This window comes from Octopus sinensis, linkage group LG10 (assembly GCF_006345805.1).
Source record: "Octopus sinensis linkage group LG10, ASM634580v1, whole genome shotgun sequence".
In the NCBI taxonomy this organism is placed as follows: Eukaryota; Metazoa; Mollusca; class Cephalopoda; order Octopoda; family Octopodidae; genus Octopus; species Octopus sinensis.
This window is the reverse complement of record NC_043006.1, coordinates 26,799,260-26,816,907: the sequence shown is the minus strand read 5'-3', so window position 1 is coordinate 26,816,907 and position 17,648 is coordinate 26,799,260. Positions and strand designations below refer to the sequence as shown.

Genomic DNA, 17,648 nt, shown 5'->3' with positions numbered 1-17,648 from the left:
TATGGGAACTCATATGATTAAGCAAAAACAAAAAAATTGGGGGTACGTGATTTAAGGCCTATTTAGCTGTTATTTTTAGCATGTCTCATGACCGCCCCAATGAGTAGAATATATTTGTCAACATCTGCTTTCTCACAGACAAATGAGTTCTTGTGTTTGGCTTCTTACTATGGAAACAGGCATGAATGTGTCTGTAGCTTATGACTGGCTAAAATTACCCCAAATTTCCAAACTTTAAAAGCTAATAACTATTTATTTATTGATTTATGGTGAAATGAATTCCATGGCATTGATTAGCATATAAAACTACACCATTACACTGAATATGAAATTAATTCAAACAGAAAAGATCCAAGAAATTTGACAATTACTTTTTAATTTAAATATACTTTTGTCTCTAAACCTTTGGAGTAGGAAGGTGTGTGGGCGTATTCATATCCATTTATTCAAATGATTAATTATCAAGGAAGTGACCTAAAGGTCTTGTTAAAAAAATTTTACATCTTACCACTAACTCCTGTCATTTATTCAGGATAATATTTAACTATAGTACAACATGATAAGATTTCCCCTGTTTCATTATCAATAGTCTGCTAGTGGGCGACCCCCTGAATTATCAGCTAACATCTCGTTTTAAGTTTTCCTTTACCAAACCTCTTGATATTATTTCTAATAAATCTTGATTTTTATGACTATACCAACTATGATGTCTGTCTGCTCCCTCAGCCTTACCCCTAACAGATACTGCCCTCTGTTTTTTCAGCCTTAGATGTAGAAGGGATTTGATAAACTAATCTATAAATTAAAACTAACCCCATAAAAACAAAAAATCAGTAACAAGCAGAGTTTGTAACAATGTATATCTTCTTGGAAAATTCAGTAACTTCTAAACTGGAGTGAGACAGCATGTTCTTTGTTTATCTCCTTAACTTCTTGGAGATTTTAGGTATAATTATACTAATGTGTCCATCTGTTCTAATTTAATTAAATTCTATGTCTTTGTGCAGCTGAAGATTGCTCTGCATTTTAAATTGATGTAATGATTGCATTGTCCAATTAAATGGAGTTGCATGAAGTGATCGTACTGCATTACCTCTAGATATCCTTGTTGTTTATTTTGATTTTAATCATGTTACTTTGAAATTGTATGGATAATCCCATACTAAATTCTGGTGCCTCAACTTAAGTACCATATTCATCTGAATCTATATATATATTTACACACACACACATAAAGTATATATCTATATATATAAAACTGAGAATGTGTGTGTGTCTGTCTGTCCGTGTGAATCCCTAAAACTTGAGAACTACTCAACCAATTTCATTCAAATTTTACACATGCCTTACTTAGGGTCCATGTAGTGTCATGGGCAAAAAAATTTCTAACGTCTTGCCTAGGGTGAGCCCACAGCAATATCATATCTTCTCCACTATTTCAGTATTACGTGTTAAAAGTGAAACAAAAACATCTCTCTATTGTAATGTTAGATACTTTCACTTTAATACTGAAACTATTAAAGTCAAACTATTATATAAGAGGGATGAACCATTAACAGTGGACATCCATTTTGCTAGAAGAAGATCCGCTGTGGTCTTATATGCTACACCACTGGTTTTCAATTCATATTAATCAAATTAATATTCAATTTCTCACTGAATGGATCTTTATGAAATTTGGAAGTTATATTCTATGCATAAGGGCCACAACTGCCATGACAATTCATATATTTTTGCTGTTGATGAAATTTTAACCATAGATATTAGATACAAATGAAGTAATATTTATAAAATTTCATCTTCTTACAAGTTAGAAAGACCCCTTCATGGGGACTTAGCGCCCACAATTTTGTCATTATATCTAAGCAAAGATGAATACTTGTACCCTTGGAAGCTGTGGAGTCATCTGAGCATAGAAGATGAACATTATTTGTAATTCAATGGTACAACAGCGTAAGAGTTTTCTTTGGCATACACTTAGATTGTGATTTCTGCAATGTGCTGCATAAATTGTCAAGTAAATGAGAGGCATCTTTGCCTCCACTGATTCAGTTGCAAAGTGTTGAGTAAAGTTATTTAATTGCAGATCTCCTTTCAGTCTTTTTATTAAACAACAAATAGCTTACAAACTACAGAATTTTCTCAAGAAAGCCAAGAGAAAAAGATGTTTTATGTAATACATTCTACCAGTATACAAAGTTTAAAAGTGTTTAATTACAAAGAAATTATTTTAAAAAATCTGCCGGTCAAAGCAAAAAGATCCCTTTATTATATTATATTTTTATGAAACCAATTTACTAGTAATCTCGTCTGTATTATTGATTGGAAGCTGAATATCTTTCTATATGGAGAATAGTGGCTTGTTCTCTTTGTCTGAATAGTTTAGGTGGTCTTCACTTCATAACATAAATAACTCCATTCCTTTTACCAATGCTTCAACATTTAGTAATTTTAAATTTGCTCCCCGCTGCACCCATGTCCATCATATGAAACAATTGTGAATAAAGAAATCCTAAACAAAATAGTGAGATATTAAATTTCTACTTTTTTTCCTGGTCATATATATATGCAGAACTTTGATGCGTACTATGATAGTTGATCCCCTTCCTTGCGGCCAGTTTGGCACTGGTCAATTACATGCTTAAAATAGATTACCTAGTTACTACTACCACCCTTTTGGTCAAACTTGTTGCTTGGCAGCCAGTATGCTGTAGCTCTGAAGAAGTTAAAGGAGTAAGCCTGTGCTCTACTTTATTCAATTGATCCATTATGGAGCAATTAATGTGATTATTGCACTTGGGAATTGGGTCTCTCCAAAATTTTATCAGACACACATGTAAGCTGACTGGAACAAAATGTATAAATATCCATTACCTGTGAACATTTTATATATGTGTGTTGATAAAGCTAGATATATGGTTCCAGTAAAATAAAGGTCGGGAGGAGAGTATCTGATATTAATTAATTTATCACCATCAACTGGAACTTAACTGTCAACTCCCAATGAATTTAACTCTAAAGGGTTGTAGGCTATATATTTCTTTATTGCCCACAAGGCGCTAAACATAGAGGGGACAAACAAGGACAGACAAACGGATCCGACCCCGAAAGGATGAAAGGTAAAGTCAACCTCGGCGGAATTTGAACTCAGAACGTAACGGCAGACAAAATACGGCTACGCATTTCGCCCAGTGCACTAACGTTTCTGCCAGCTATATGCTGCATAAAATCTTATAAATAAAATAAAGATAAATATAAATTAACTATCTCACCATTCCTTTTTCTTGATCCCTACTATTTTCCTCTGCTACTCTCTAAATTACACTAGGTTTTAGAAATATATTTTTTCCCTAAATTCATTCTGCCACAAGCATAGCAAAGGGGAGCAATGTAAGTGTTTTGGTTTCTAGCATTGATGTAAATTGTGCTAAAAATTGGTTTATCCTTTATATTGGAAATCTATATGGTTGTCTTGCATCTGAGGAGAGCAGTTTCTTTCAAACTGATGTAATGTTTGCATTGGTCAATTAAATGGAGCAGCTTGAAACGGCCATAATTCATTGAAACCTGGACATCCTTGTTACTTACTTGCTTTATATAATGAACAGAGTATATATTTTTATGAGCTACTAATAATTTCATGCAATGAAAATGATTCAGACAGTATTTTATAACACATCTGGTGTCTACAAGCTAAAATAGGAGAAAAGATGAGAAGGCTGATGTAAAATATGGAAGGACGAAAACACTGGAAAAGCTGCTCAATTCAGAAAGTTTGCCAACAGGAAGTTATCCAGATGCTTACATCTACTGAAAACTTCAGATCTGGAATTCACCAGTGTGGTGGAGTTCTTAGTCAAAGGGGACATAACTCCAATCCTCCCCCTCCCTTTTGCTTTTTTACTTTTTGGTATTTTCAGTTTTCCACCTTTTCTCATATTTTCTCTTTTTCTATCCTCCTGCTTTAGCTTGTATATTGTTTGTAACCATAGCCTGAAGATTGCATGAATACATCAGACATGTTATAAAACGCTGTCTGTGTTGTTTTCACCACATGAAACAATAAGTAGCTCATAAAAATATATACTGTGTTCATTAAACAATATTTATCTCTCGCCAGATGGAGTACTTATTTTGATGTTCTTACCTTCATGGAACAGTATTCTATATATATGTGTGTGAGTGTGTGTGCATGCATGTATGTATGTGTGGCCTTTGTGTCTGTGTTTTCCTACCACCACTGCTTGATAACCAATGTTGGTGTGTTTATGTCCCTGTAACTTAGTGGCCATAGTCTAATGATTGAAAGAAGCAAGAGAATAAAAGAATATACAATGGGCTTCATACAATTTTTGTTTACCAAATTCATTTGCAAGGCCTTGGGCAGCTCAAAGCTCTTGTAGAAGACCCATGGTGTCTTGCTGTGAGATTGAACCTGAAACAACATGGTTTGGAAACAAACTTTTTAACAACACAACCTGCACCTATTTATATACTTAATATATGTATGTATGTATGTATGTATAAACGTGTGTGAGAGAGAATTTGTGTGCATGGATGTCAGTTTCATGTGTCATCTTTAGCATTGTCAGAATAAAAGACAGCGAAATTTTTTTTCCCTGGTGGACGACTTTTCTGTAGTTTGGTGGATGTATGAGGACCACTTAAGTGAAAAACAATCTTACTTAAAAAACAAGAAATGGTCCACAACTGTCTTGTTGCAACAGTAACAACATCCAGCCATAGAAATTTGTCTCAATGAGCTTCATCTAACCCAAGCCAACATGGAAAAATGGATGTTAAAAACAACGATGATGATGATTATGAGTGTGCAGGAGATGCTTGTGGGGAGTGTATTAATAATCTGTAGGTCTACTATGTAAGATGCAGTAAGAATGTCAGATAGGCCAGGGTGGAGAAAGTATGGAGTAGCCATGAAAAAGGTAAAGGGAGCCTGTTTGTCACTAAGCTAGCTGTGATATAACACATCTTGCTTTGGGCTCTCAACTCTAATGGAGTTGTAGAAACATTGTCATTACAGAATCAGGGATCAGGGCTTTGTAAACAATTTGCCTGTCTGTTCCTTGATACTATCTGTCCATCTTTTTCTTTGATCATCTCTTCTTCCCTCCACAGTTTCTTGAATATTTTTTGCAAAGTCATTGGATCTTGTTATATGGCCATACCATTTCAGCTTTCTTTTTTTCACTTTTTTGAGTAGATCTTGATAAGAGTCAATGAGAAGCTGGATGGTTTGGAAAATGGAAAATGGATGTTAAATGATGATGATGACAATGACAACGATGATGAAGATACAGAGAAAATCAGAACTTTCGCAGCAATAACCTTTTCAGGTGTGCCATGGAAAGAAGTATAGTGTATTGTTATGGATGGCAATAGTAATAAGCCTTAAAGCTTCCAGTGAACAAAGCCTGAACAGAAAAAAAGGGTTGTTGCTAATGAAGCTCTAAAATATGGAAATTCTGAATTCCAGAAAGCTCAAGTCTGCTGTGGAGGAAATCTATTATTTCTTGAATCTGTGTTAACCAGTTTGGCTGTCATCCAGTGCAGTACATTTACTGAGGGTGGTAGCTAGTGCATCTGAGGCATATTTTCATGAGTCTAGAATGATAACAATAACATATTTGATCATTCTAGTAGAGAATATTGTCCCAACAAACTTTTAGTTCTTTCAGAAAATGAAAACAACCTGACCTTTTGGAAGGCAAGATCTACAATAATGGATGTTCACATATAAATTACCGGATCTTTTCCTTTTGAACGGCACTTTGTAACATAATTTCTAGGTAATTAAAAAGTTTTAAACTTCGTATACTGGTAGAATGTGTTTATAAAACATCATTTTCTCTTGGCTTTGTTGAGAAAATTCTATAGGCTGTAACATATTTTGTCTGAAATTTTGAGCATTTCGGCAATTTTAACCAATCAATTACCTCCATTGACATAAATAACATTCTGTGCATAATGAATATGTCCCTCCTTTAAGAAACAGATTGGGTTTATTTACATTTGTGAAGAAAAAAGATACCCTTCCCCCAACACTAACCCTAAATCTAAAATAGATTGGAATGCAATAGATTGATACTAGGGCCATAATTATGGGTGAAATTTTCATTTGACACCGCTAGAAAAAAATCCCATTTCCATAGCGGTGTCAAATGAAATTGTCACCCATAATTATAACCCTAGTATCGATCTATTGCATTTCAATCTATTTTAGATTTAGGGTTAGTTAGGGGTGGGGGAAGGGTATCGTTTTTCTTCACAAATGTAAATAAACCCAATCTATTTCTTAAAGGAGAGACATATTCATTATGCACAGAATGTTATTTACGTCAATGGAGGTAATTGATTGGTTAAAATTGCCGAAATGCAAGAAATTTTAGACGAAATATGTTACAACCTATAGAATTTTCTCAATAAAGCCAAGAGAAAATGATGCTTTATAAACACATTCTACCAGTATACAAAGTTTAAAACTTTTTAGTTATCTAGAAATTATGTTACAAAGTGCTGTTTAAAAGGAAAAGATCCAAATTACCTAATTGCTTATTTGAACAGCTCCCACCATGTTATAGCTTTGCTCAAACTGATCTGACCAAGGTTCCTTCATTTTCTTGCAAAATACCTGAAACCTGTTTTTTATGAAGTCTTCTAGAATGAACTGTTCTTTTTATTTTTATATCACTCAGAGAAAAAAAGGACAGTGCTCATGACTCTTTTTAGAGTAATGAAGACTGGCTGGTGGAAGAGGGGAAGTTATCTTCAGCCTTGGAGAGTTGGACTGAATGCTTACAACAGAGGACCAGGTGATATTAAACTTAGTAACAGGTTAAGTCTTCACTCAAGGACAGGACTAGTCCTTTTAACAAACTTCGATTTAGTTTCTGTCAATAAAATTTCACTCACATGGGAGTTATCACCAGAATCTACAGACATACAGAAATAGACTGAATATTGGAAAGAATATATGCCCTGACTGCCACATAGTACCTATACAGTTCATCATTGAATATTGTCGTCCTCAGCCTACCAGAGGCATGGTATATTTCAAACAATAGGTTTGTTCAGTCAAAGCTGACTTGGAGGCTGCACAACAAGCTTATCTCTTAATTGCATCTTTTATCTTTTACTTGTTTCAGTCATTTGACTGTGGCCATGCTGGAGCACCACTTTTAATCAAGCAACTTGACCCCGGGACTTATTCTTTTGTAAGCCCAGTACTTATTCTATCGGTCGCTTTTGCTGAACCGCTAAGTAACGGGGACATAAACACACCAGCATCGGTTGTCAAGCAATGCTAGGAAGACAAACACAGACACGCATATATATATATTCATATATACGACGGGCTTCTTTCAGTTTCTGTCCACCAAATCCACTCACAAGGCTTTGGTCGGCCTGAGGCTAAAGCAGAAGACACTTGCCCAAGGTGCCACGCAGTGGGACTGAACCCGGAATCATGTGGTTGGTAAACAAGCTACTTACCACACAGCCACTCCTGCGCCCGTTTATATATGCATGTTTATATTGTTTGATGATATCACAGTACAGAATCACACTTTCATTAGTGTGCATGTGTCAATCTGATTAAACTTGGCTGGGTTGCCTGGATGAGGGTGTCTGATGCTGAAAGATACAAAACATCTAATGACTGCAGATCAAATTACTGTTAATGCATCTAGAGCTCATCCAGGGAATGTTATCTTGCACATCTGTATCCAATTTATTATTATTATTATATGTTCATAAGATGGTGAGTTGGCAGAATCATTACTGCACCATACAAAATCCTTAGTGGCATTTCTTCTGACTTCACATTCTGAGTTTAAATGTTGCTAAAAGTAAGTTTTGCCTTTTATCCTTTCAGGGTCAATAAAATAAGTACCATTTGAGCATGGGGGTCAATGCCATTGACTTACTCAACCTCTCAAATTTGCTGGCCTTGTGCCAAAATAAGAAAAGATTATTATTATTATATGTTCATATCTTACATTTACTGGGCATATTTCTTCCATGTATCAGACATATAACTGATATTTGGGAAAAAGACAACCCCATAATGATTGACTTTCTAAAAACAGCATCAATTCGTCCTTAAATTTTTTGAAAACTTATTAAAGGCTGGTGATAAATCAAAGAACTGAGTATCAAGTTGACATCTTTCTAACCTCTTACCTGAATCTGAAATTGTGTTGACATGGTTAAAACAGATTATAGTATATTGAATAGTCAGTTATCTTGATGAAGTAGTGGGACAATCATGCTACGATCTTCTACTTCAATAAAGTATTAATGGTTATAGGCTTACCTGTAACCTGTCGTAGAGGAATCCCCTAATATTATTCGAAGGTTACCATAGTTACATCAAATCTCAATTTATTAACATTTAAAAATCTCTGTAGAAGTAAATTTTTTCTTTCGATCTTTAACAACCTGATAAATCATCAGATATTTTCCCTTTAAAAAATTTCGCGAAAATTTTAATGGTTTTCATTATAAAGTATTTGTAAAAACAAAAACAAAATATTGAAATCTCTTTAATTTTGATTTTTCCTATATAGGGTGTCAGTAGTTGTGGCTGACAAAGATCGCGTGGCACCGTTCCCAATCTTCCATGGTGATGATAATCGAGATCTCACTACATCTCGCCGACACAAACGTTAAGTAATATGGCGTTGAACGCCTGTAAGTGGTCGGGTTTACCGTCGTTACCTTAACTTTCGAGTTGTCGACATCGCTTCTCTCACACCTTCGACCCTCAGTAGAGTCTCAGGTGAGGAAATATTTTTATTGATTATATCGTATAAGTACTCTGCCGTGAGGAGCAGGAAAATAGTTTCATTGCAATTGATTATTTGTAGTATAAGACATGAGGATGGGGAGGGGGTATTACAATTCAGCTTCCGCCCTGCTAAGACATTGGGGGTACTGTTATCACTATGAATCCATTCCAAATACATCTGCAACAGTTATTATCCAGAACCACACCTATCTAGGGTTTTTGATGCTGGCTCTCCAACCAAGTTGCCTATACCGAAAACTTAGCACGTGATCATAAAATGCGGGTCTACTTGTCAATTCATCATTATGAGTTTTCGGAGAATATGTAAAATAACTATTTTAATCCGATGATTAAATTTAAATTTAAGTTTTTCCGTAATAGATCATTTCTCTGTTTACTAGAATCTATGGTTAATTATTTCTCAGTTTACAAAGATTAATTCCACCCTAATTTTAATTAAGTCTCGACTTTCCCCGTTAGATTTCAGTATTATAATTAATTTCGATTATACCAGAATATAGTTGATTGATTAAAGGTGATCATTATTTTTGTGAAAGACATTACTGTCAAGCATTTCATCTTCAATTTTTCTCATATTAAGATATGTCCTTTTGTTTAGGTAAATGCAACAATATCTGTTTCGACACACGAGTTCACATAAGGTGTCTTGCAACACAGATTCACAAATCTCTTTGCTAAGTAAATATATTTTAATTTAGCTTCATCTTATGTGTTTATCAACTATTTGCATTTTGTTTCGTAATCTTTTTACTTGTATATTTCATGTTAAGAAGTGCTTTTATTTAGATGGTTCTTTTAAGTTCTTCACCGCTTGAGTTTTTTTTACCGATGTGAAATTGATACTCCGAATAACTATTTTAGTGATAACTACAGATTTTTTTTTTGTAATTGTTTATAGCGAACAATATTTTTTTAGAGATTGTTTTAGCCTGTCTATCGCTTCACCTTAATTTAATTATACAACCATTCCCTTAAAGGTAAAATTATAGACGGTTATCTTAATAAAAAATATCATTTCGGTGTCCATAACCAGTTATTTTAACTATCTTTACAACCATCGCTTATTTATCATCTGTAATCTAGTTGTTGCTTTTCAAAAGCCGATCTTCAACACATTCTCCCAAACGCTGTCAAACTGTTTCTTTCTCCATCTAATTCTGCTTCGACTCAATTCTATTTAGATTTCCCCCTTTGAAACACGTTTTTGTTTCCACTATTAAATTCCCGTCGTCCTGATTCAGCAGACCTTATAATCAAAGGCGTTCCAGTCGTGATTATCTAATAATTTTTTTTTTTTTAGTGTAGACATTAGAGTCACGACTATATTATCCAATGTGTGTATGTGCTTTAAGACGGTAGGGGTATTTCACGGCTGTTTCTAGCAGATCGAAATACCACGTTAGGGCTCCCTCAGATTATTTTGTAACAGGCCAGTTTTTGCGAAGAAGGGTACAATATGTTATTGATATTTATTTTCGTACACGTATGTTCTCTTGTAATGGTTTTAAAACATATGATAATTTAGAATTTAAATGAAGAAAATTCTTGTTGAATATAAATATTTGGGAAAAGAACGTCTATGAATATAATGTGTGTGTAATATATATAACTGACAACACAAAACATTATCATTTTAGAAAATATGTTTAACTTATTACGATAAAGTTTTTAATTTCTATGATTTATTTATTATTTAGGGAGTAGATTTTCGATATAAAATTCTTCGGCGGAAGTTTGATAACAGATGTCAGCTATTCCAGTAAGAAAGATGAGAGAAAAACTGACATGGATTTTTCACTTAGATATATGTTGATTATGCTCAGTTACGCCGGTTTGAACAAATATTACTTTTAAGCTAGTCAGAGTTGACCGGATTGAATGATAAAGCTCTGAAACTCTCCAAGCTGAGGTACCAAGTGTTTCAAATTGTTTTCTGGACTGTCATATTCGGGTTTGGTTTCTATTTGTTTACTGTATTTGTTTCTGATGGGTCTCTAGTAGTGTTTTGCTTTACATTCAGCCAAAATTCAGCTTTAAAATGTTTTTTCTACCAAGCGTTATGTTTTTAAATTGTTAGTCTGATAGTTTCACTTTTAATGCCCTCCTAAACTGAGAAATGTAAGATTTTGTATGATTAATGTTCTTGATGCTTGCAAGAAAGAATTTGGAAGGATGTATTTTTTGAGAAGGAAGGCTTAAATAATAATATGTATTTTCAATAGCGTGTATGAAATGTGATACAATGAGATAGCTGGAACAGTATTAGAAGCAGAAGCGATGACAAAGTTCATCTCAGTTCTGTGTTTTGCTGTAGCCATTTTCTCAGTTATTGCACTGTTTTTCATATAATTTCTTCATTGTTCAAACTAAAATACAAAGAAGTATGGTTGTAAGAAAAGATAGCTTGAATAATTCTTTTATAAGGCTATTTTTCTGTTGAAGGCCAGCACAACATTCTTTAGAATTTTTCATTCTCACAGGTCATACTCCATCAAATTTATTTTCTCCAATTGTTTCACTACTGTCAGCATTTTAACATCTGTTTTCTCATATTAGCTGGACAAGTCTGCAATGTAGCATGTCATCATTTACTCAGTCATGCTTTATTTCATTAAAGGGCCCAACTTTCACAAATTTCACCTTATCATTTCTTCCCATATTTTTCTTGGTCTTTTTCACTACAGATGTGCTTCACCATCAACTGATAACAGTTTTTCAACTAGTATGTGTCACCCAACTACATTACATATTCACAGCTGTCTTTCCTGCACACTGATCAATGCTTTTGATACCTTAGCTTCTTCCTCGACTCATTTGTACTTGACCTGTATGGTAGATTATCAGTGTTCTTTATTTCTACATCTTTTCTCTCCAGTTGCTGTATATCTCCATCTCTTGCCACCAAGAGGAAAAACTCATTAGTCCCTGAAGAAATAACAAAGCTTTAAATATCCTTTCTATTGTTTTTGTTTTCACAATCTCACCAAAACCATCTCCAGCTCTAATTGCATCATAGGTAATTTGCTTTCATTTCAAGGCTGGATCTCTTGGTAATTACTCTTGTGCTAAAGGCCTGCTTTTGTGTCGGTTTTTCATATGCAAACCTTGAGGGTATGCTTGAATCAATAATGTGTCAGATTTGAGAGCCTGCAATAGGCCAATTTGAGATCAAACTGATGACATATGAATGAAACTCATAAGTGAGTAACATATCTGGAAGGTTCCAATAGACATTCTTTCAAGTTTCAAGCTTTTCCAACAATTTTTTAACAGATTCTATAATGTGAGCGAAGTTATTGGCTACATAGAAGCTCCCTAGTATTTCTAGCTTGAAGTACTATGTGATGTCAAGGATTATATATAAAAAAAAACAATCCATATGAACCTGTTTGAAAAATTACTGGATTCATTATCAATTCTGACTGAATGCTGAATTTTCTCACTGGCTGTTCATCCACAGATTACCTTCTTTGTATCTGTTACATTGTAGAACAGTGGACTGTTATTCATGTTAACAGATGCTAGGTATCATTGCTTGTAATGGATGAAGAACTTTTCTCTTTAAGTTTTCTCACCAGAAACATCTTAAAATGTATTTCCATGTCCTGGTACGAACCTGAAATATATCTGATCAAATCTAACTCAGTCTTGCATTAACTTTGCACCGATTCTTTGAACTGTTAACTTAAGAATTCTTTAATGTTACTGCATTTAGTGCATCTTTCTATTTGTAATAGTAGATACCAATTACTGGAGATACCTTTCTTCATAGACTTGATTAAATAAGTAAGTAGCTTGTTTAATAGGAATTCCATCTAAAGCCTTTAACATTTCAGCAAATATTCTGCAGTTTTGCTAAAATCACCCATCTTTACTTTTTGAGTAGCTTCTACCTACTACTGCAACTTATGCAAGACTACCATTCATGAAGCATTAAATAGTTTTATGCATTACATAGTTTTCAAGCCTTCAAAATTGCAGCTTATCCTTGTCATTTGCCAAAAGGATCTCTTCTAACATTGCTAAATCCCCCTATCTACCACTCTTCAAAATCATTGCTCTGTAGGTAGTATTCTTGCAAAGACAGTTCCCATGTTTACTACCAACTGCATATACAACTTTACATTGCACACATATAAGTACAACTCTATCAAAATTTTACTTCTTCATTCTACAACTTTCTTCATCAAGTACACATGTATACTAAGTACAGAAACCAACAAGGTCATAACAAAATCCCTTCCATTGTACTCAAACAGTACACCTCAGAGAGCACCACTAAGTTTTCAAGTTTTTTCTTTCTACAACAATCTGTCTTTAAATCTATAAACATTCAATCAGTGTGTCCCATTCTCTAGAAGGGTAATCTTTCTGACCTCACCAACCACTGTCCTAAGAGCAAATGATATTTAATGGGTTTGGGATATTCTTAACTGAATAATCTAAGTATTTTTGCTGTTGGTTTTTTTTTTTTTTTTTTTTTTTGTGGAGTAGGCCCTAGTACATTTGGTGTCTCACCAGCCATCCTGTTATTGTATAGCTGTGTCTATGCAAAATACTGTAGCAGATTGTAATAGCATAGAATAAATAGAAAACTCAGTATGTTTGTTGAGTGCATATATATATTATTACAGTACAAAGGTTCGAAGTATTAAGATGGTTGTCAGTTTTACCACTGTTGTGTAATGAATAGAAAACTTTTGATGTTACCTAAACTAATGAAGATACAGTTGTAAACATTCTCAAATTTAGTAACCATTACATTGGTATAAACTGGGATGATGGTCTAGCTGTAACTACCCATGTCAATATCCGTATCTGATATAGGTTTAGAAAAAAGAACTGATTAGTACTTTCCGCAGGTTAACTTTCTGGATATCACCCTTGATTTACTTATTCAGACAAACCCTAAAGTAAACTTCTAAAACATTCAAATATAACTCTTAGTTAAAAACATTCAAATAAAAACCTCCATTGTCAAAAGTTCTTTGATTGAACTGAACCTTACAATAATGCTTTAGCAAATAGTGGATTCATCAATACATAGATTAGTTAGACACCTAACTTACCAACCTCTTTGACCCAAGAATAAACACCAGAATATGTATTCTTCACTCACACCCTTCTCTCTAAATGTAAAGACTAAGAATTTCTCAAGTTGATAGATAAGCATTTTCCCAGTCAGCATAGTTACAGGACTATGTTTAAAGTACAAATTACGTGAAAGTGACCTACAAGTTTTGAGAGTTTTTCAGGAGAAACATTGATTTTAAGGCGGTGCTCCAACATGGCAGTGAAATGACTGAAACAAGTAAAAGAATAAAACTCTAAATCTCCTTCAAAGTAGGATCCGCTGATTTCAATACACTTGTCGTGCTCCAACCTCTTTGTGAAGGACCCATGAAAGTTCTCCAAAGTTAGGGTGTCCAGAACCCTTGTAATAGCCTCCTTCATCTTCAGCTTGGGGATCAACCAAAAGTCACAGGGAGCAAGGTCTGGACTGTAGGAAGGGTGAGGGACATTTCTGATGTCCATCTCTGTCAAGTAGTTGGTTACCGTGATGGAATTGTAGAGTAGTACATTGTCCCAGTGTAGGTGCTATTGACCCGAGTGGAAGATCTCTGACCTTTTGTGATGAAATCTCTTCCTCAACACCTTCAAAACTTCCTTGCTTTCGAAAAGAAAAAGATCATCATGAGCTGCTCAGTGGACTTACTTTGTCTAGCTTCTTGTGCCAGCATAAAGCAGATGCTCAGCCCATACAAGTTAAATCTATAAGCAGTCTGGAGCATTTCATAAGTGTCTGTAGTGTTTTGCCAAATTTAACACAAAACTTTATTGCATAGCAAACTTCTAAATTATCTTCAAATCCTGACTGCATTCTGCATACTAGTCAGCAGTGATTAGTAGGGTGTGTTTAAAGTATCGTTACAGCTGTTTCCTTCAGTCTAGAATAATAAAAATTGGTAGGTCAGCTTATTAGATGTACTGTAATGACATACAAAACTTACAATAATCTACATCTCAAAACTTTTGGAATGCACCTCGTATAGTAGTACTCTCAACAGTAAATGCATAATAACAATCTACACTCACAGTTAAAGAACAAAGTAAAAGAATCATGCCTACACACTGAAACCAAGATTTTTAATATTTGATGGAAGTTTCAAGCAATGCTGTGCAAATCACACTACTTCCTTCAAAAACAAAAACAAAAGCTTGTCAGCAGTTCTACCAAAATATGTCTGTAAACTCAAAGGTAACCACACAGACTATACTAACCAGCCAATATATTTTTGGAACAAGTTGTACACAGAAAAGAAGTGAAGACATACTACACAATAACATCAAAAAAGTATCTTAATACTTGAATACAATGCTTTGGAGGATGCTATAATTTTCACAAATATCTGTTAAAATTCTAGTGACCACTGGATTAATCCAAAGGCAAATGGTAAACCTTTCATTACCAAAATACCCGAGGACACTTCTTCATAATATATCTTACAGAACTAAAAACTCCTCTTTTTCTCCTGTGTAACAGTAGAAAAAGAAGTTACCCCATTTGTCTGTACATGTAACAGTATATAAGAGCAAATAACCTCAATAAATCCTGTGATTGTCTCCCTTACATCATAGAATTGAAACGTTTACCGATTACAAGAGAAACAACTAATTGATAAACGAATTATCTTTGTTTCTTTTTGAAAACTGCTTGACACACAGAGCAGAACTGAAACTAGTACAATTCTTACATGGACATATCACTGTTGCTGAATATTGGATATAAACCACGTGATGAAGCATGATTTGAACCGTGTACTGTAACAATATATACATACATGGGCAACCCTTAGGAAGGTGCTCCTGAAATTGACCTGAGTAGACAATCATGGAAGAAAGCAGAGAGGGAGGAAGAGGTAGATAGAAAGAGGGGATGAGATTGACAAGAAGAGAACTACTTTCCTGGCTAATTTCAATATGTTTACAAAACTGCTCATTCAGAAGAGGTCTGGGTGCTTCACATGTTCCGAAGACACCATCAATGAACATATGAGTATCATCAGAAAAGGCCAACCATTGGGTTGGTCCATGCAATGTGCTGATAACATTATGCAAGCCAATGGCAGAATTCAATTTGAAGGAATTTTGCTTGAGAGAAGTGACAAAAGTGGTAAGACCTACCCCAGCAACAGGTTTAGATGGTGTATCTTATAAAGTCTAAAAGAATTGCCCGAAGCTACCCCATTGGTTTTGAGGGCCCTGAAGTTGATTGAGAAGAGAAGGAAGAGTGTCTAGCCATAGAGGTATGCTGAGGGAATATATATATCCAAGAAGAGAGAGAGAAAGAGACCCAAGAAAAATCAACCAGTTTTGTATCTTTCCCTTGCTCAGCATGGAGAACAATATTTTCTTCGGTATTGGTATTCATCATTCTAAGTAAGGATTACATTGACACGTTAGTACAGAAAGGAGGTATATCAGGAGTTCTTTGTTGCTTTAAACCCACAAATGTAGTAGCCCTACTCATGAAGAATGCAACAAAAAAAAGAGGGGACCTGACTGTACTATGGCTAGATCTGACAAATACCTATGGTTCATACAAACTGGAGGAAAATGCACTGAACATAAACACCAGTAGACAAAAAAATATTCATCATTGACTAGTTCAGTTTGAGGGTTTCCTTTCACTAGCTGACATCTGACTGGCACCAGTTGGAAGTGGGGATTATCACTGGGGTTACCATTGTGGTGTCCCTTTGCATTGGCAGAGGCAGCAAAGAAGGAGTGCTGGCTCCAGTTAGCAAATAGAGCAACCATCCAGTAGAGCCTTCATAAATGGCCTCACAATGACAATTGCATATGAAGCAAGATCCTCCAGGAATTAGGGAAGCTTGTGGTGTGGATGCAAATGAGTTTCAAGTCTTAGTGCATGGTTTTGAAGAAAGGAAAATTACTAAATTCTAGTTTAAAGTAGATGCTGTTTGTTGAAGAAAAATCAATGAAAAGTCTCAGGAAGGTTTTCAGCAGCAGTCTGAAGGATACGTACTCCAACAAAGTAATCAGAGCTGACCTAATGAGCTAGTTGAGAGCTGTAGACAAGTCTAAATTCTCAAGAAGATTCAAGATCTGGATCTACCAACAAAGGATCCTCCCTGAATCCTCTGGTTTCTGCATATTTATGAAGTCCCCATCACTGTAGTGTGGAGCCATTTTGAGCTGAGCTTGCTATATAGCTTTAGCAATATTGGCCGTACAGGAGTAGTAACAAGCTTAGAGTGACACAAGTACAGGAACACCTATAGTACACCAGTTCAGAGGATACCAAAGTGTCTGGTACAGAGGACATGGAGGAAGTGCAAGGCAACTGAAGTTTTTCTGCAGACAGTGGAGCAGTGGAAACACAAGGCTCTTCTTGGGAGTTTCACTAAGGGCTGGGCTGAACTCAGGAGTGCAACAGGTTCCACATATGATACAGCTAGTTAGAAGGAGAGGCAGAAGCTGGTGCAAGTGTCTAAGCAAAGAGCAGTGACAATGCATAAACTGGGTCTCTGGATGAAATGGGAGCAGATGATAGAGCTGAATGTCATCCAACAACACATCTGGAAAAAGAATTCAAAAGGATAAAGTTTTTGATTCAGGATTTTATATTATCTTCTCTAGCATATCCAACCTATTTACATAGGTTGGATCTGTTGGAGAAGATATAGAACTATGCCCTACATAGATAGGGCATAGTACAAAGATTTGCATGAGACATATTCTAAGGCAGGATCCCTTGAAGCAAGGCAGCTGCTTCAAGGTATTGTGTGAGGAGGAA

The 17,648-nt window shown here is 35.1% G+C and overlaps 1 protein-coding gene and 1 long non-coding RNA gene across 3 annotated transcripts in view; one reads left to right on the top strand and one right to left on the bottom strand.

Moving 5' to 3' along the window:
- LOC118765065 overlaps nucleotides 1–15,654 on the bottom strand; it is a 20,352-nt gene extending 4,698 nt beyond the window's left edge. The window contains exons 1-2 of the long non-coding RNA XR_005000914.1: nucleotides 15,644–15,654; nucleotides 15,540–15,541 (exon numbers count right to left, since the gene is read on the bottom strand). This is a non-coding gene — a long non-coding RNA (uncharacterized LOC118765065). The remainder of the gene's footprint in view (nucleotides 1–15,539; nucleotides 15,542–15,643) is intronic.
- The window catches only part of LOC115216386 (cullin-2), a 66,314-nt gene continuing 57,292 nt past the window's right edge, over nucleotides 8,627–17,648 (top strand). Inside the window, exons 1-2 of one of the 2 annotated variants that reach the window (XM_036506419.1) lie at nucleotides 8,627–8,797; nucleotides 10,525–10,595. The gene's annotated coding sequence lies outside the window, so the exon portion shown is untranslated. The remainder of the gene's footprint in view (nucleotides 8,798–10,524; nucleotides 10,596–17,648) is intronic. The other variant, XM_029785679.2, reaches the window with a different exon arrangement.